This window comes from Chiloscyllium plagiosum, unplaced genomic scaffold (assembly GCF_037043375.1).
Source record: "Chiloscyllium plagiosum isolate Xiang-an unplaced genomic scaffold, Cpla_swu_hap1 HiC_scaffold_3, whole genome shotgun sequence".
Classification (NCBI taxonomy): Eukaryota; Metazoa; Chordata; class Chondrichthyes; order Orectolobiformes; family Hemiscylliidae; genus Chiloscyllium; species Chiloscyllium plagiosum.
In genome coordinates this window covers 30,506,209-30,517,966 of record NW_028270141.1, presented here as the reverse complement: position 1 = coordinate 30,517,966, position 11,758 = coordinate 30,506,209, and the positions used below count along the sequence as shown (strand labels likewise).

Genomic DNA, 11,758 nt, shown 5'->3' with positions numbered 1-11,758 from the left:
TCAGTGTTTCCAAACCAAGCATCCTTCCACAGTATTGTCTCCCGTACTTCTAGACCCCATATGCTCCACTTTTCTCGTGACCCAAAAAATTGCTCCAACACACCTCCTTAGCACAGAAAGAACTAAATCTTTAATAGTTCCCTGTTGGTGAGGAAACCTGTTCCTTTATGCTTTGACACTCTGAGATGCAAAGCAATCTTGAAGAAAAATAAGCAAAAGTCATCAGAAAGCTGGAGCCAGAAAACAATTTATCAACTTCAGGAGATTTGAGGTGTGGGTTTGGAAGTGCGCCAAGCCAGCGAAGTGAATAAAAAAGGGTATTAGTGTGAAGGTGTTAGCTGTGCAATAAGACAAACATAGTGTGACTATTGTTATCACAAACAGGAAAGTGAATTGGATCTGCAAAGTGCTAAGAGAAAATGGGATTTGGAAGAAGGAGCTAGAAGAATCAATGGAAAGATAAGATTAAGTGAGAGAAACGGAAAAGCCATCTGAAGAATGGGAGGTTGCATGGGGGTGTTTAGGAGGGAAGCACTATACTCATTGATTTAAAGGGAGGAGAATTGTGTCAGAGTACTGATTAGGAAGATCAGTGAATATGTTGATGAATTCATCTCAATAAACATTTAGATTATCTCATGGATTACCTGAGCAGTGGTTTTAATTGAATAAGGCAGAGTAACAGCTAAACATCTTAACAGCCTTCTACTTGTTTGCAATGTCCTATGAAATTTGCCAATACACTAGACATCAAAATGGTGTTGTCAGCCCCTTCAAATACCAAAATATTCAAACACATAACCTGTCATCGATAAGCAATCGAGACAGTGATAAGTTTCCAAATGTGAATTATTTCACAATGCCATGATGGACATTCCATTCAGCTTTCCTAGTGACATTTCATCCAGTCCTTGGCAATAGTATTGATTATTTGTTGTGCAGATATGGGACCTATCATAGGTTTGTTTGCTTGTTATGGAGAGTGCATCAGCCTGTGGCTTGCTTGATTTTATTGAAGCTTTATAAGCTTTATTGCTTGTGGTAGTATATGTTGCTGTTCTGTGCAGGGAGGTTAGCAGATTGGAAGTGCAAGTTCTGAGCAACATGCTCTCCCTGAAGGTATAATGTTGAGGTCAATGAAGTACCCAGTGTGCTGTTGTATCTCTGCTTTTCCAATTATAGACTCTTATTACAATGAAGGAGACTATTCAGTGCATCCTGCCTTTGCCAACCCATTTGAAACTTAATACATCAAATGCTACTTCTCCAATGTTTCTCCAGAGCTCTGCATATATTTCCTGTTCAAGTATGCATAATCAATACCCTTTTCCAAATTGTTGTTGAACCTGCTTCACACTTTCTGACAGTGAGAGAATTCTTCTCACCATCTGCTTGGTTCTTTCTCTGAAATGTTCTGCCATATCACCCCAGGATGATTCATTTAAGTTGATGATTTTTACATTCCTGTTTACTTCAGCAATTGTGTTTTCATGCCATCCAGCATAAACAGAGTTTTGATTCATTGAATGGCATACAAATATTCCATTCATTTCCAAATTTCATATCAACACGGATGGTGAAATATTGTGCAAATTGCAAAAAAAAAATTAATGGAGGAGGTGATGTTTGATCATCCTTTTCTAAGTTGAATAACTATGTTTAACAGAATAGTAAAACATAAGTTCATCAGAAGTTGGAGCACAAGTCAGTCTTTCAGATCATTAAGGCTGCTGCAACATTTAATAAGAATTGATTGTGGCCTTAGCACCACTTTCTTACTTATGTCCTATAACCCTTGACTTCCTTGTAAATCAAAAGTCTACTTAACATAGCTTTGAATATATTCAATGACCAAACCTTCACTGCTGCCTGTGGAAGAAAATTCCAAACACTAGTGACCCTTTGAGAGAAGAAAGTCCTTGTGTTTGGAATTCTCTTCCATGGACAGCATACAGTTATAGAGTCATAGAGATGTACAGCATGGAAACAGACCCTTCGGTCCAACCCATCCATGCCGACCAGATACCCTAATCTAGTCCCACCTGCCAGCACCCAGCCCATATCCCTCCAAACCCTTCCTATTCATATACCCATCCAAATGCCTCTTAAATGTTGCAATTGTACTAGCCTCCACCACTTCCTCTGGCAGTTCATTCCATGCACGTACCACCCTGTGTATGAAATAGTTGCCCTGTAGGTCTCTTTTATATCTTTCCCCTCTCACCCTAAACAGTCCTAGCCTGTTCAGCCTCTCTCTATAGCTCAAATCCTCCAACCCTGGCAAAATCCTTGTAAATCTTTTCTGAACCTTTTCAAGTTTCACAACATCTTTCCGATAGGAAGACCAGAATTGCACGCAGTATTCCAACAGTGGCCTAACCAATGTCCTGTACGTCCCAACTCCTGTACTCAATACTCTGACCAATAAAGGAAGGCATACCAAATGCCTACTTCACTATCCTATCTACCTGAGACTCCACTTTCAAGGAGCTATGAACCTGCACTCAAAGGTCTCTTTATCCAGCAACACTTCCTAGGACCTTACCATTAAGTGTATAAGTCCTGCTAAGATTCGCTTTCACAAAATGTAGCACCTCGCATTTACCTAGAGGTTGGGCCATTGAATGTATTCCAGGCTAAATTAGGTAGATTGAATAAAAGTCTGCTGTTTTAAAAGGGAGATTCCTTTTCTTAAAACAGTGCCTCCTTCTTCTGCTCCTCTCCTCCCATCTCCAGCTTTAGATACAAATCTGTGTGGCATAATGGTAAAAGGAACATTCTGGATATTTTGAAGCACCAGGACATCAAGCAATCCTCGGCTCAATTCAACGTTCTATTGGTTTGAGGCATTGCCTCTTTCTCACTATAGGAATTCATTTATAGCATTTCAACAATGACATGGAATTTCCATTGTCCGGATCAATTTGAAGCAAATTTGTTCAGGCACAAAAGGCAAACAGTTTCATTCATGAACTTGAGGTCAAATGCATAAAGTGGGTTTTGTTATTCAACAAATTATTCTGTTGTTTATTTGCTCCTTTATTGTGTAATGGGCAAGCTTTGAGTAAATTGCACTTCCTGCGCATTGGAAATGTAATTTAAACAGAGAGCAAAATATTGATTTAAACAAAACAGAATTTTAACTACCACAAGTATAACCTGGCTCAATAACCCCATGTGATGACTAATCTAAATGCATTTTCTCCTTCGTAACAGAAGTGTTTCAAAAACCATGTCTTTGTACCAATTACCTGCCATTCTCAGGGCTCACACAATACACTCATAGCATACTAGAACCTCCAACTTGGTACGTGTACAAAATTGTGCTACCGATGGTTTTGCCTTTAGATTCCACCCTCTGGATCGGTATAGATATATAAACTGGAACCACTGCATTGAATTGAAGCTGACTGTTAAAGTGGATGACAAAGTTCCACAACCTGTACATTTTGGAAAATAAATCTTTTCACACATCAAGTAGTTAGCATTTGGAATGCTCTGTCTTGGAAAAGCTGTGGAGGCAGTTTCATTTGAGGGATTCAAGAGGGCATTGGCTGATTTTTAAAAAATATAAATTCTGTGCAGGGATATGGTTATAAAGGAGATTGGTACTACATAATAGAATCAGTGCAGGTATGATGGGCTGTGTGGCTTCCATCTGCACTGAGAGTCTCTGTGATTCTATATTTTATTGTTTCAGTCTGTGTGAAACACAGTGCTCTGTACTTGTTTAATTTGCAAACCCTTCAATCTTGTGAAGGTTGGATGGTGCAATGAATTAACATATTGTTGTTTTCATTGAGGACTTGAGATCACACCCACACTATGCAGGGGAAGAATGTAAACTTCTGAATCTAGTCAGGCTCAGTGCAGTTTCAATCTAGCTTAGGTCCTCAGTACAATTTACTTGTTATTTGGTACAATTTTAAGCATTAAATTCACCAACATTGTGAGAAAATCTGCACTGATTGATGGTGTCAGCAAAACTCTGGTTGGGCTGTTCTAAAGGTGATATTACATTGACAGAAAAGAGCTGACGCCATTTTATTTTTTGACTGAGCATGCATGCATCGTGTGTGGAATATGTCAAAACTAAATGTTAGACCTCCTTGAAAGGCAAGTTTTCATTTGGGATTTCTGCACTCATCATATTGGCAAATACCATGTAGGCCAATGGAACATTTTTTTTCACTTTTGACAATGTTCGTCTATCAAAGACCAGATGAAAACACTCAAAATACACATTAGGCCAAACCTGTAAAAACTATCCTGCATAGCTTCTCAAGCTGCCTTCACTGAATCATGGACAGTTTTTTTTACATTTGTCTAAGCCGAGAACAAAGACTCTTCTTCTCAATGTGAGTTTGATCTAAACCTCTGGTGCTGATGTGGAAGAATTCAACGCATCATGCAATTTCCCTCATCTTCACTGAAGAAGAATAGTCTTTGGTTCTGACTGAACATTGTACATTCACATTCTTGATCACTGTTCAGACTCTGCTAATTCACACACCATATTTAGTAAAAGTATGTACCAAACATTTCCTTTTAAATTGCATTCTGATCATGGGATGTGGTCAGTTAGCTCAGTGGTCTATATGCCTAGTTTGCAATACAGGGTAACTTCAAGAATGTGAAGTTCACCAGCTGAGGTTACCATGAAGGACCTGTCCTTCTCAGTCTCTTCTCTTGCCTGAGATGTGGTCAACCTCAGGTTAAACCACCACCAGTTGTCTCTCTCATGATTTTTTTAAATGTGAGCAGTCATATGGTCAATTGGGACAATGGCAACTTTACTTTTTTATGGTAGTGTGGACACATGCACTCTCAATTTTTTTGACTTTTATTATCTCATTTTAATACCAAGGTCCTTCATAATTAAAATATTTTTAAATAGTAAAAAACACTTATTTGAATCAGCTACAGAGATCAGCTGACCACAGGATGAGCCAATTCTTGAAACAACAAACAAAAGTCAGTCTGAGCCAAAATTAGCATCTTCATAAAAAGACATTGACATTCAAATCTGTATCTTCTGTTTGATTCTACATTTTTATTCAATTTCAGATTGAAAGATGAAAGAGATTGCACTGCAATTATCTAGCTCTGAACAACAATTAAGCCAGACACAGGAATATACAAATGAGCTGTATTTCAATTAAATGCTTTGATAGAGAGCGGAGAGCAAATAATGGATTTGTGGTGGCAAAACTGGAAGAATCCGTCTCTGCCTCCTTTATTTCTGCCCTCTCAAAAGATAATGTCTAATGATAAAGTAAATTGTATAACAAATTGTTAACCAAAAACAGTGGCTTAGTGGTTAGTACTGCTGCCTTACAACACCAAGGACTCTGGTTCAATCCCAGCCTCGGGTGACTGTGTGTGGAGTTTGCATATTCTCCCTGTGTTCATATGGATCTTCTTGGGTTTTCTCCCACAGTCCAAAATGTGCAGATGAGGTGGATTGACCATAGTGATCAGGAATGTGCAAGTTAGGTGGATTAACCATTGGGAATACAGGGAGGGGAGTGGTTGTGGGTGGGATACTCTTTGGTGGGTTGGTGTGGACACAATGGATTGAACAGCCTGCTTCTACACTGGAGGGATTATATATTATGTTATCTGAACACAAAAATATCTATATGATATGCTACTACTAAGAAATCAATTAAACAATTGTGATCTCAGTTCAAACCTTTAAGGGTTCTCAAGACTTTAAAACCGGATATGCATGATCTTCCTTTTTGTACTAGATCCGCTCTCCTTTTTAAACTTTATTCTTGTCATGTTTTGTTATTTATTACAGTTAATAAGTAATAAAATTCCCTATCTTTCACTCAAGAAAACCTTGCAACTGCCTCCTTATTTTTGTCCTAGTCAACTGTAGGTTAATTGAAGTGTGATACAACTTTGTGCTTAAAAGAAATAAAATAAAAATGGGGTGAAGAAAAGGGGAGCTGATTCATCCTTCCTCACTTGGTCATATCGAAAGTGAGTTTCCAAAATCATGAGAAGAACCTAGCAGATTTTTTGCTTCTTAGTTTGGAACTGGTAACTGGATTTTTTTAAATGTTAGAATTTGAAGGTTATATTTACTTAATTTTGCACTCCTGATGTCTGTTTTCCATTGTGAATGATTCTTTTGAGAGGTCACTATATATTCCTCACATGAACTTCAGCTGCTGAAAGTGCATGTCAGGAATTTGAATTCAGGCCCCTTGGAATTTCCTTTTTTTTAAAAACATGTGAAGAGAAATCTATGGGGAAGGGGGGTAGAAATTTATAAAATAGCTCCTCTTAATGTCACAGATCTAGAAAACACTAACATGTCCTCTCACCATTCCAACCTACTTATGGTGACACAGAAACAAGAAAATCTGTAAAGATTCCATCAAGATCTGAAACAAGAGTGGTCAGGTTAACATATCAAACTTATACTTGAAACCTATACCTCTTTCTGTATCCTGATTAATCCTGCTGTGTAAGTCCATCATTTCCTATTTTAACTTCACATTTCCAAATGCTGCATTTATTTTCTCTTTATTTTGTACCTTAGGAGATGGACAATAGATAAGGATATCGTTCTTGTTTTTTGTTTCAAATCTCACTTACCTGTGCTCTTTAATGCTATTCTGAAACTAGTTCCATTCACAATCCCCTCCAATATTTCAATACTAAACTAAATGTTGTACCCTTTCCTCCTCTTCTGTCATATTGAGCAGGTTTGTAGTTTGCAGAATGACAGTGAGCAGCTAAGGCCAGAATAGCAGAATGTTTCCTGAGGTTTCTTTTGAAATATGTGTATTGTCTTTAATGTGAATTTGCTATTTGGTGAATGTTATATTATTCTTTAGGTCAAGTCAATAACATAAAACATTCCTGTAACTAAAATCCACTATGCCAGTAAAATAAATGTCACAGTTGTCATCATCAATATATATTGCACTAAGCTCCACATGTAGTAGTCCACAAACGAGTATAAACTATTGCTTGAAAGTTCACCCCACGTCTATTTTTGCTTCATTCACTTCCTTGGCATGTTTTGTCAGCATGTTAAATATTGAAGAAACACTGTGGGAGAAAAGGTAATCATTATCTTTCAGACAACCAGATATCATTCTCCTGGTAAACATCACAGACTTAAACAGGTCTGATAATGGCAGTTAGATTATGTCCAAAGTTAAGAAGCTGTTACTGTGAAACAAAATAAAAGAGCTCATCTTGTGGGGTGAGTGCAGAAGAAAAAATGTTTAAATAATGGTACTTACAAGAGGTCCTGATGTGCTCTCCAGCTAATGAAGTACATTTTGAAATATAGTCATAGCTGCAATGTAGTATATTGAACATTCTTGATACATTGTTATTAGGATATTTGTTTTTTAAAGTGGACATGACCAGAGGTTTAAGTATGATTTATATTTTAAATTAGGCCGTGTTTTCCAAACAGTGGCAATCACACTCAGACTGCCTCTCTACTCGTTTTAGAGACAAAAAAAACTGCAGAAGCTGGAATCCAAGATAGACAAGCAGGAAGCTGGAAGAACACAGCAAGCCAGGTAGTATCAGGAGGTGGAGAAGTCAATGCTTCAGGTATAACCCTTCTTCTGGAAGTAGAGTTACACCGGAAATGTTGATTTCTCTACCTCCTGCTTGTCTAACTCTAGTCCTTTTAGTTACATTAAGAAAGAGCTCCGCATTTCTGACAGGTGATTCCAAACAGCACTCCTTCAGAAATATGGAGCCTTATTTAAGTTTCACAGGTTCTTTATGGCGCAGGCTAGTTGTGGGAAGGCAAGCCATGTCCCTTGTCATGCTCATGTTCAATATTTCGTGATTTAAATGTACAAGCCCACTAACAGTCACTTTGAGAGCTCCTGTGAAAGGGTAACTAACTGTGAGGTTAGGGTGATAGAAGCCAGGATGCTAAGTGGTTGGGTGTAGAGTGCAATGTTCCAGATAGATAGGGTGTAGGTTGCCAGTTGGATAGAGTATGAGTATATAGTCTAGCAGGTGGGCAGTATGCCAGGGTAGTTATAGTGTAGAGTACCAGACAAATGGAGTGCTAGGAGGAAGGGGGGGTAGGGTGAATTGTAGCTGGGATGCCTGATAAGTAGGATGCTGTGGTTCAAATTGGCAAGGGAGCCTGGTAAGGTCTAGGGTGGGTCAGGGATTGGCAGAATGTAGCACGTCTAGGTAAGGTTGTTGGGTACTGGGGGAGGGAGGAGTGTCCCATGTTCGGAGTGAGGGTCCAGACTGAGGAGGGGAGAGAGGGTGTTGAGTCCTGGCAGTAGAGGAGCAGGTGTCTCATTAGTCCACAGGAGGGGGTGCTGAGTTTGGCAAAGATTTTATTTCCAGGGAAAGGAGTGGGCTTTTGAATCAGGGCTATAGGGAATCTAAGACGTGTGGAAGGAGCAGTTGGTATGTGTTTGAGGTAAATTGGGCACTTAAAAGTTAGACTAAATATTTAATAGTCCAAGCTTTCTGAGTAAGCTATTTACCTAATTGCAGTAGAACCTTGCGAATTGTCCGATTTAAGTGGATACTTCAGAGAGTTGCAGGCATTGGGGAATTGCCCAGCAGAATCTTCAATTTCCCAGCCAATTCCTTTGGAGTGTGCTATGCTAGAGATTCATCTAAATGCGACTATTAAAACCATTAAACTGATTAATTCAGTGCCTTAGCAACAAGACCAGTAGAAAAAACAATTGGGCTGTTGACACAGGGAGAAAGGGACTTTGAGAAAGAGAGAACCCTCTTGAGGGATTTCTTCAGGGATTTCTAGCTTTCCTTTTATGTTCAGAGGAAGAGACCTTTGTTAGCAGCAGCACGGTTTAGCAGTCTTCAAAAATAGTCAAAGCAGAAGAGAAGAAGTTCTGCGTGATTCAATTACTATAAGCAAAAAGTCTAGAATCATGCAGCAGGCTATGAAAGAGGAGTTTAAAAACACTCACATTAACAAATAAATGAGCTGGGTTGGAAGTTTATGAGTTTCAATAAAAAGCATTAATTAAAGATGTAACAATGGATGAATGCAAACGTTTGCCAAAAGAAACTGATTGCAGCCATGCCTCCTGAACAAGAAACTTTAAATTGGAAACAGAGTGGTCCTCAGTGAGGTTTGAGTAACTGAAAGTTGTGGAAGGTAAAAGTATTGAGTTTCTTCCTAATATTTATAATAAGATATTTTGAATAGTTCTTTAGAGTATAGCAATAGTTTATTTTTTTCCCCTTTTGTATGTAATAAACTTTGATGTTCTTTTGTTGAAGTAAATTTGAGTATGTTCAGGACTGACCACCTTGGTAACCAGATTGCAAAAATAAAACATATGATCCACCAAACCAGGTATCACTCTGGGATCAGACAGAAAGAACACATAACTGTCACAATCATTTGATGAGATAAGTGATATAGTAGTAAGACTAACATTGTTGTCAGTCAGGTATTGACTTTTTTTTGTATCTTATAAATCTTCAACCTTTGTTTGACTGAAATTCAATTGAAGAAAACATTTAAAAAAAAACTTAAGTTTTCATTGGACCCTTCCTTTTTATTAAGCAAGGTTAAGTATGTTTTCATAATTTTACAATGAAAATGTAAACTATAAAATCATTTAATAAATTATAACCATTTGTACTGTGGTTTCACATTTGATTAACAGTAAATTTTATGTACAAGCTAGTTTTGTACACCATGGCTGTCAGTTACTATTGAATTTTGAAGAACTAACTCAGACTATTCCTCACCATGAGCTTACACTAGTGCCACATTCCATGCAAAGTGCAATTTAACATAAAGCTCTATGTTGGACCTATCTTGCCATTGTTCAACCACTCCAGTACTTTCAACTAAAGATCATTAAAGAAGTGAGTTATTTCAGTTCTCTTTCACAGAAAGAAAAAGGAGTGCCCTTCAAATGATGCAAAGCCACTTGAATTTGGAAAAGAATGGAAAGAAAGATTGCTTTGTAATGCCTGAATGGAACCTTCCTCCTCCTCTATAATACAAATCTGTAAATGGCATTCTGAGCATCGCTTAGTGTGGTGTATCTCATTTACTTTTATTTTGCATAGCACAGTTCAACAGCAAAGTTCACATTAAATTACTTTAGTGCAAATAAAATTAAAATTGCACTTTATTACCACACGAATGGTAGATTAAACATAAAGTAAAATAGGAAATACTGAAGATGCAGAACCTAGTTTAATGACTGAAAGAGAAATATGGATTGGTTTTTCTACTGTAATGTTCATTTCTACTGGTTCACTGTGGCTCTCCAATACTTATTATTTCATTTCAGATTTTGTGTATTTTTTTCTTATATCTAGAATCAAAACATTTAGGGAATGGAACGTTGCAACATGCCTAGAAATGGCTAACCTCTCTCATTACTGCTGTTAACTAATGTTTCAGAGCAGCCATTATCCACCTGAAGCAGAGAGGACCTCTGCCCTGGCACTTGTTTCATGACAATCTCCATGGTACTATACCCCAACTATTATCATTCAGCCTTCAACATGAGATGTTCTGCTTCTTCACCGCCACTCTGCCTCCCCTTTGAGGGAAACTTTAAGATGTGGTAGACCAACACACTTTTCATGCTCTGAAATGGGAAGCTGCCGGTAAGCAGTGTGATCAGGCCATCCCTGGTGGTCCTGTTTAAAAAGGAAAACTGCCTCTTGCTTTTTTCAATTGACTCACATCTCTTAAAAGCCATTTGTTATTTACGCGATGCACTTAGGATCTCTGTATGGTCTCTTCCTCCCGTGGAACATTACACTGAACCCTCTGATTTAGATTTTTTTTAGATTTTCGGTTTAGATTGTAGATTTTATTGTCACGTGTACTCAAGTACAGAGGCACAGGAGTAAAGTGAAAAATGTATAATGTCGCCACATATGGCGCCATCTTAGGTACCAAGGTAACTAGGTACAAAATAAATTTAGGTACAAAGTAGTAAGATAAACGAAAAATAAAAAGTTATGCATTACTTTATAGACTGGTAGAAAAATGAAGAAATAAGTAAAAGTTTACATTCAAATCTTTCTTTGTTTAAATAAGGAAAATAAAGGAATAAGTTGTGTTCCACAGTCTTTGAGTCCTTCACTCATCCCGCTCAACTGTCTGTTCTCGACAGTACTGCCACAGATACCATTGCTGCCGCTGAAACTGCCACATCTCCAATCTCTTCTGCAGCCTCAGGAATATGCCCAGCAGGATCCACTCACATGCCGAGCTGAGAGACTGCTATGAGATGTTGAGAGACCAACGAACATACGCCAAGAAACCAGCTGAAAAGCTGCCGAGAAACCATGCATACACACTGGTGAAAGACTAGCCGACATGCTGCTGAGTGACCAGGCTGAGATGCTGAGATACTAGGCTGAGACACTGAGAGACCAGGCTGAGATGCTGAGATACTAGGCTGAGAGATGTCATGAGCCACCAAGAGACCAGGTCGGGACCAACCATGCTGCCAAGAGACCAGGCGAAGACCCACTGAGAGACCAAAGGGGGAAGAAAACGAGAGAAGGAAACAGAACGAGTGGAGGAGTTCCAGTTGGAGTGTCCTACTCTGCAGCCATCTTGACCGGAAGGCCAAGAGTAACGTCCAAGGAGTTATCATTGTTCAGTAACTTAAGTGCACCAGCTGCACATGTATGGTGAATAAGTCAGAAGCTAGGGATTCTGCATAAAGTGACTCACTCCTGACTCCCAAAGGTTTTCCACTATCCATATTGCATGAATCTGGAGTGTGTT

The 11,758-nt window shown here is 38.5% G+C and overlaps 1 protein-coding gene across 1 annotated transcript in view; it reads right to left on the bottom strand.

The window, feature by feature from the left end:
• Positions 1–5,346: 5,346 nt before the first annotated feature.
• Positions 5,347–11,758, bottom strand: part of myom2b (myomesin 2b) — a 144,894-nt gene continuing 138,482 nt past the window's right edge. The window contains exon 40 of the mRNA XM_043679203.2: positions 5,347–7,071. The gene's annotated coding sequence lies outside the window, so the exon portion shown is untranslated. The remainder of the gene's footprint in view (positions 7,072–11,758) is intronic.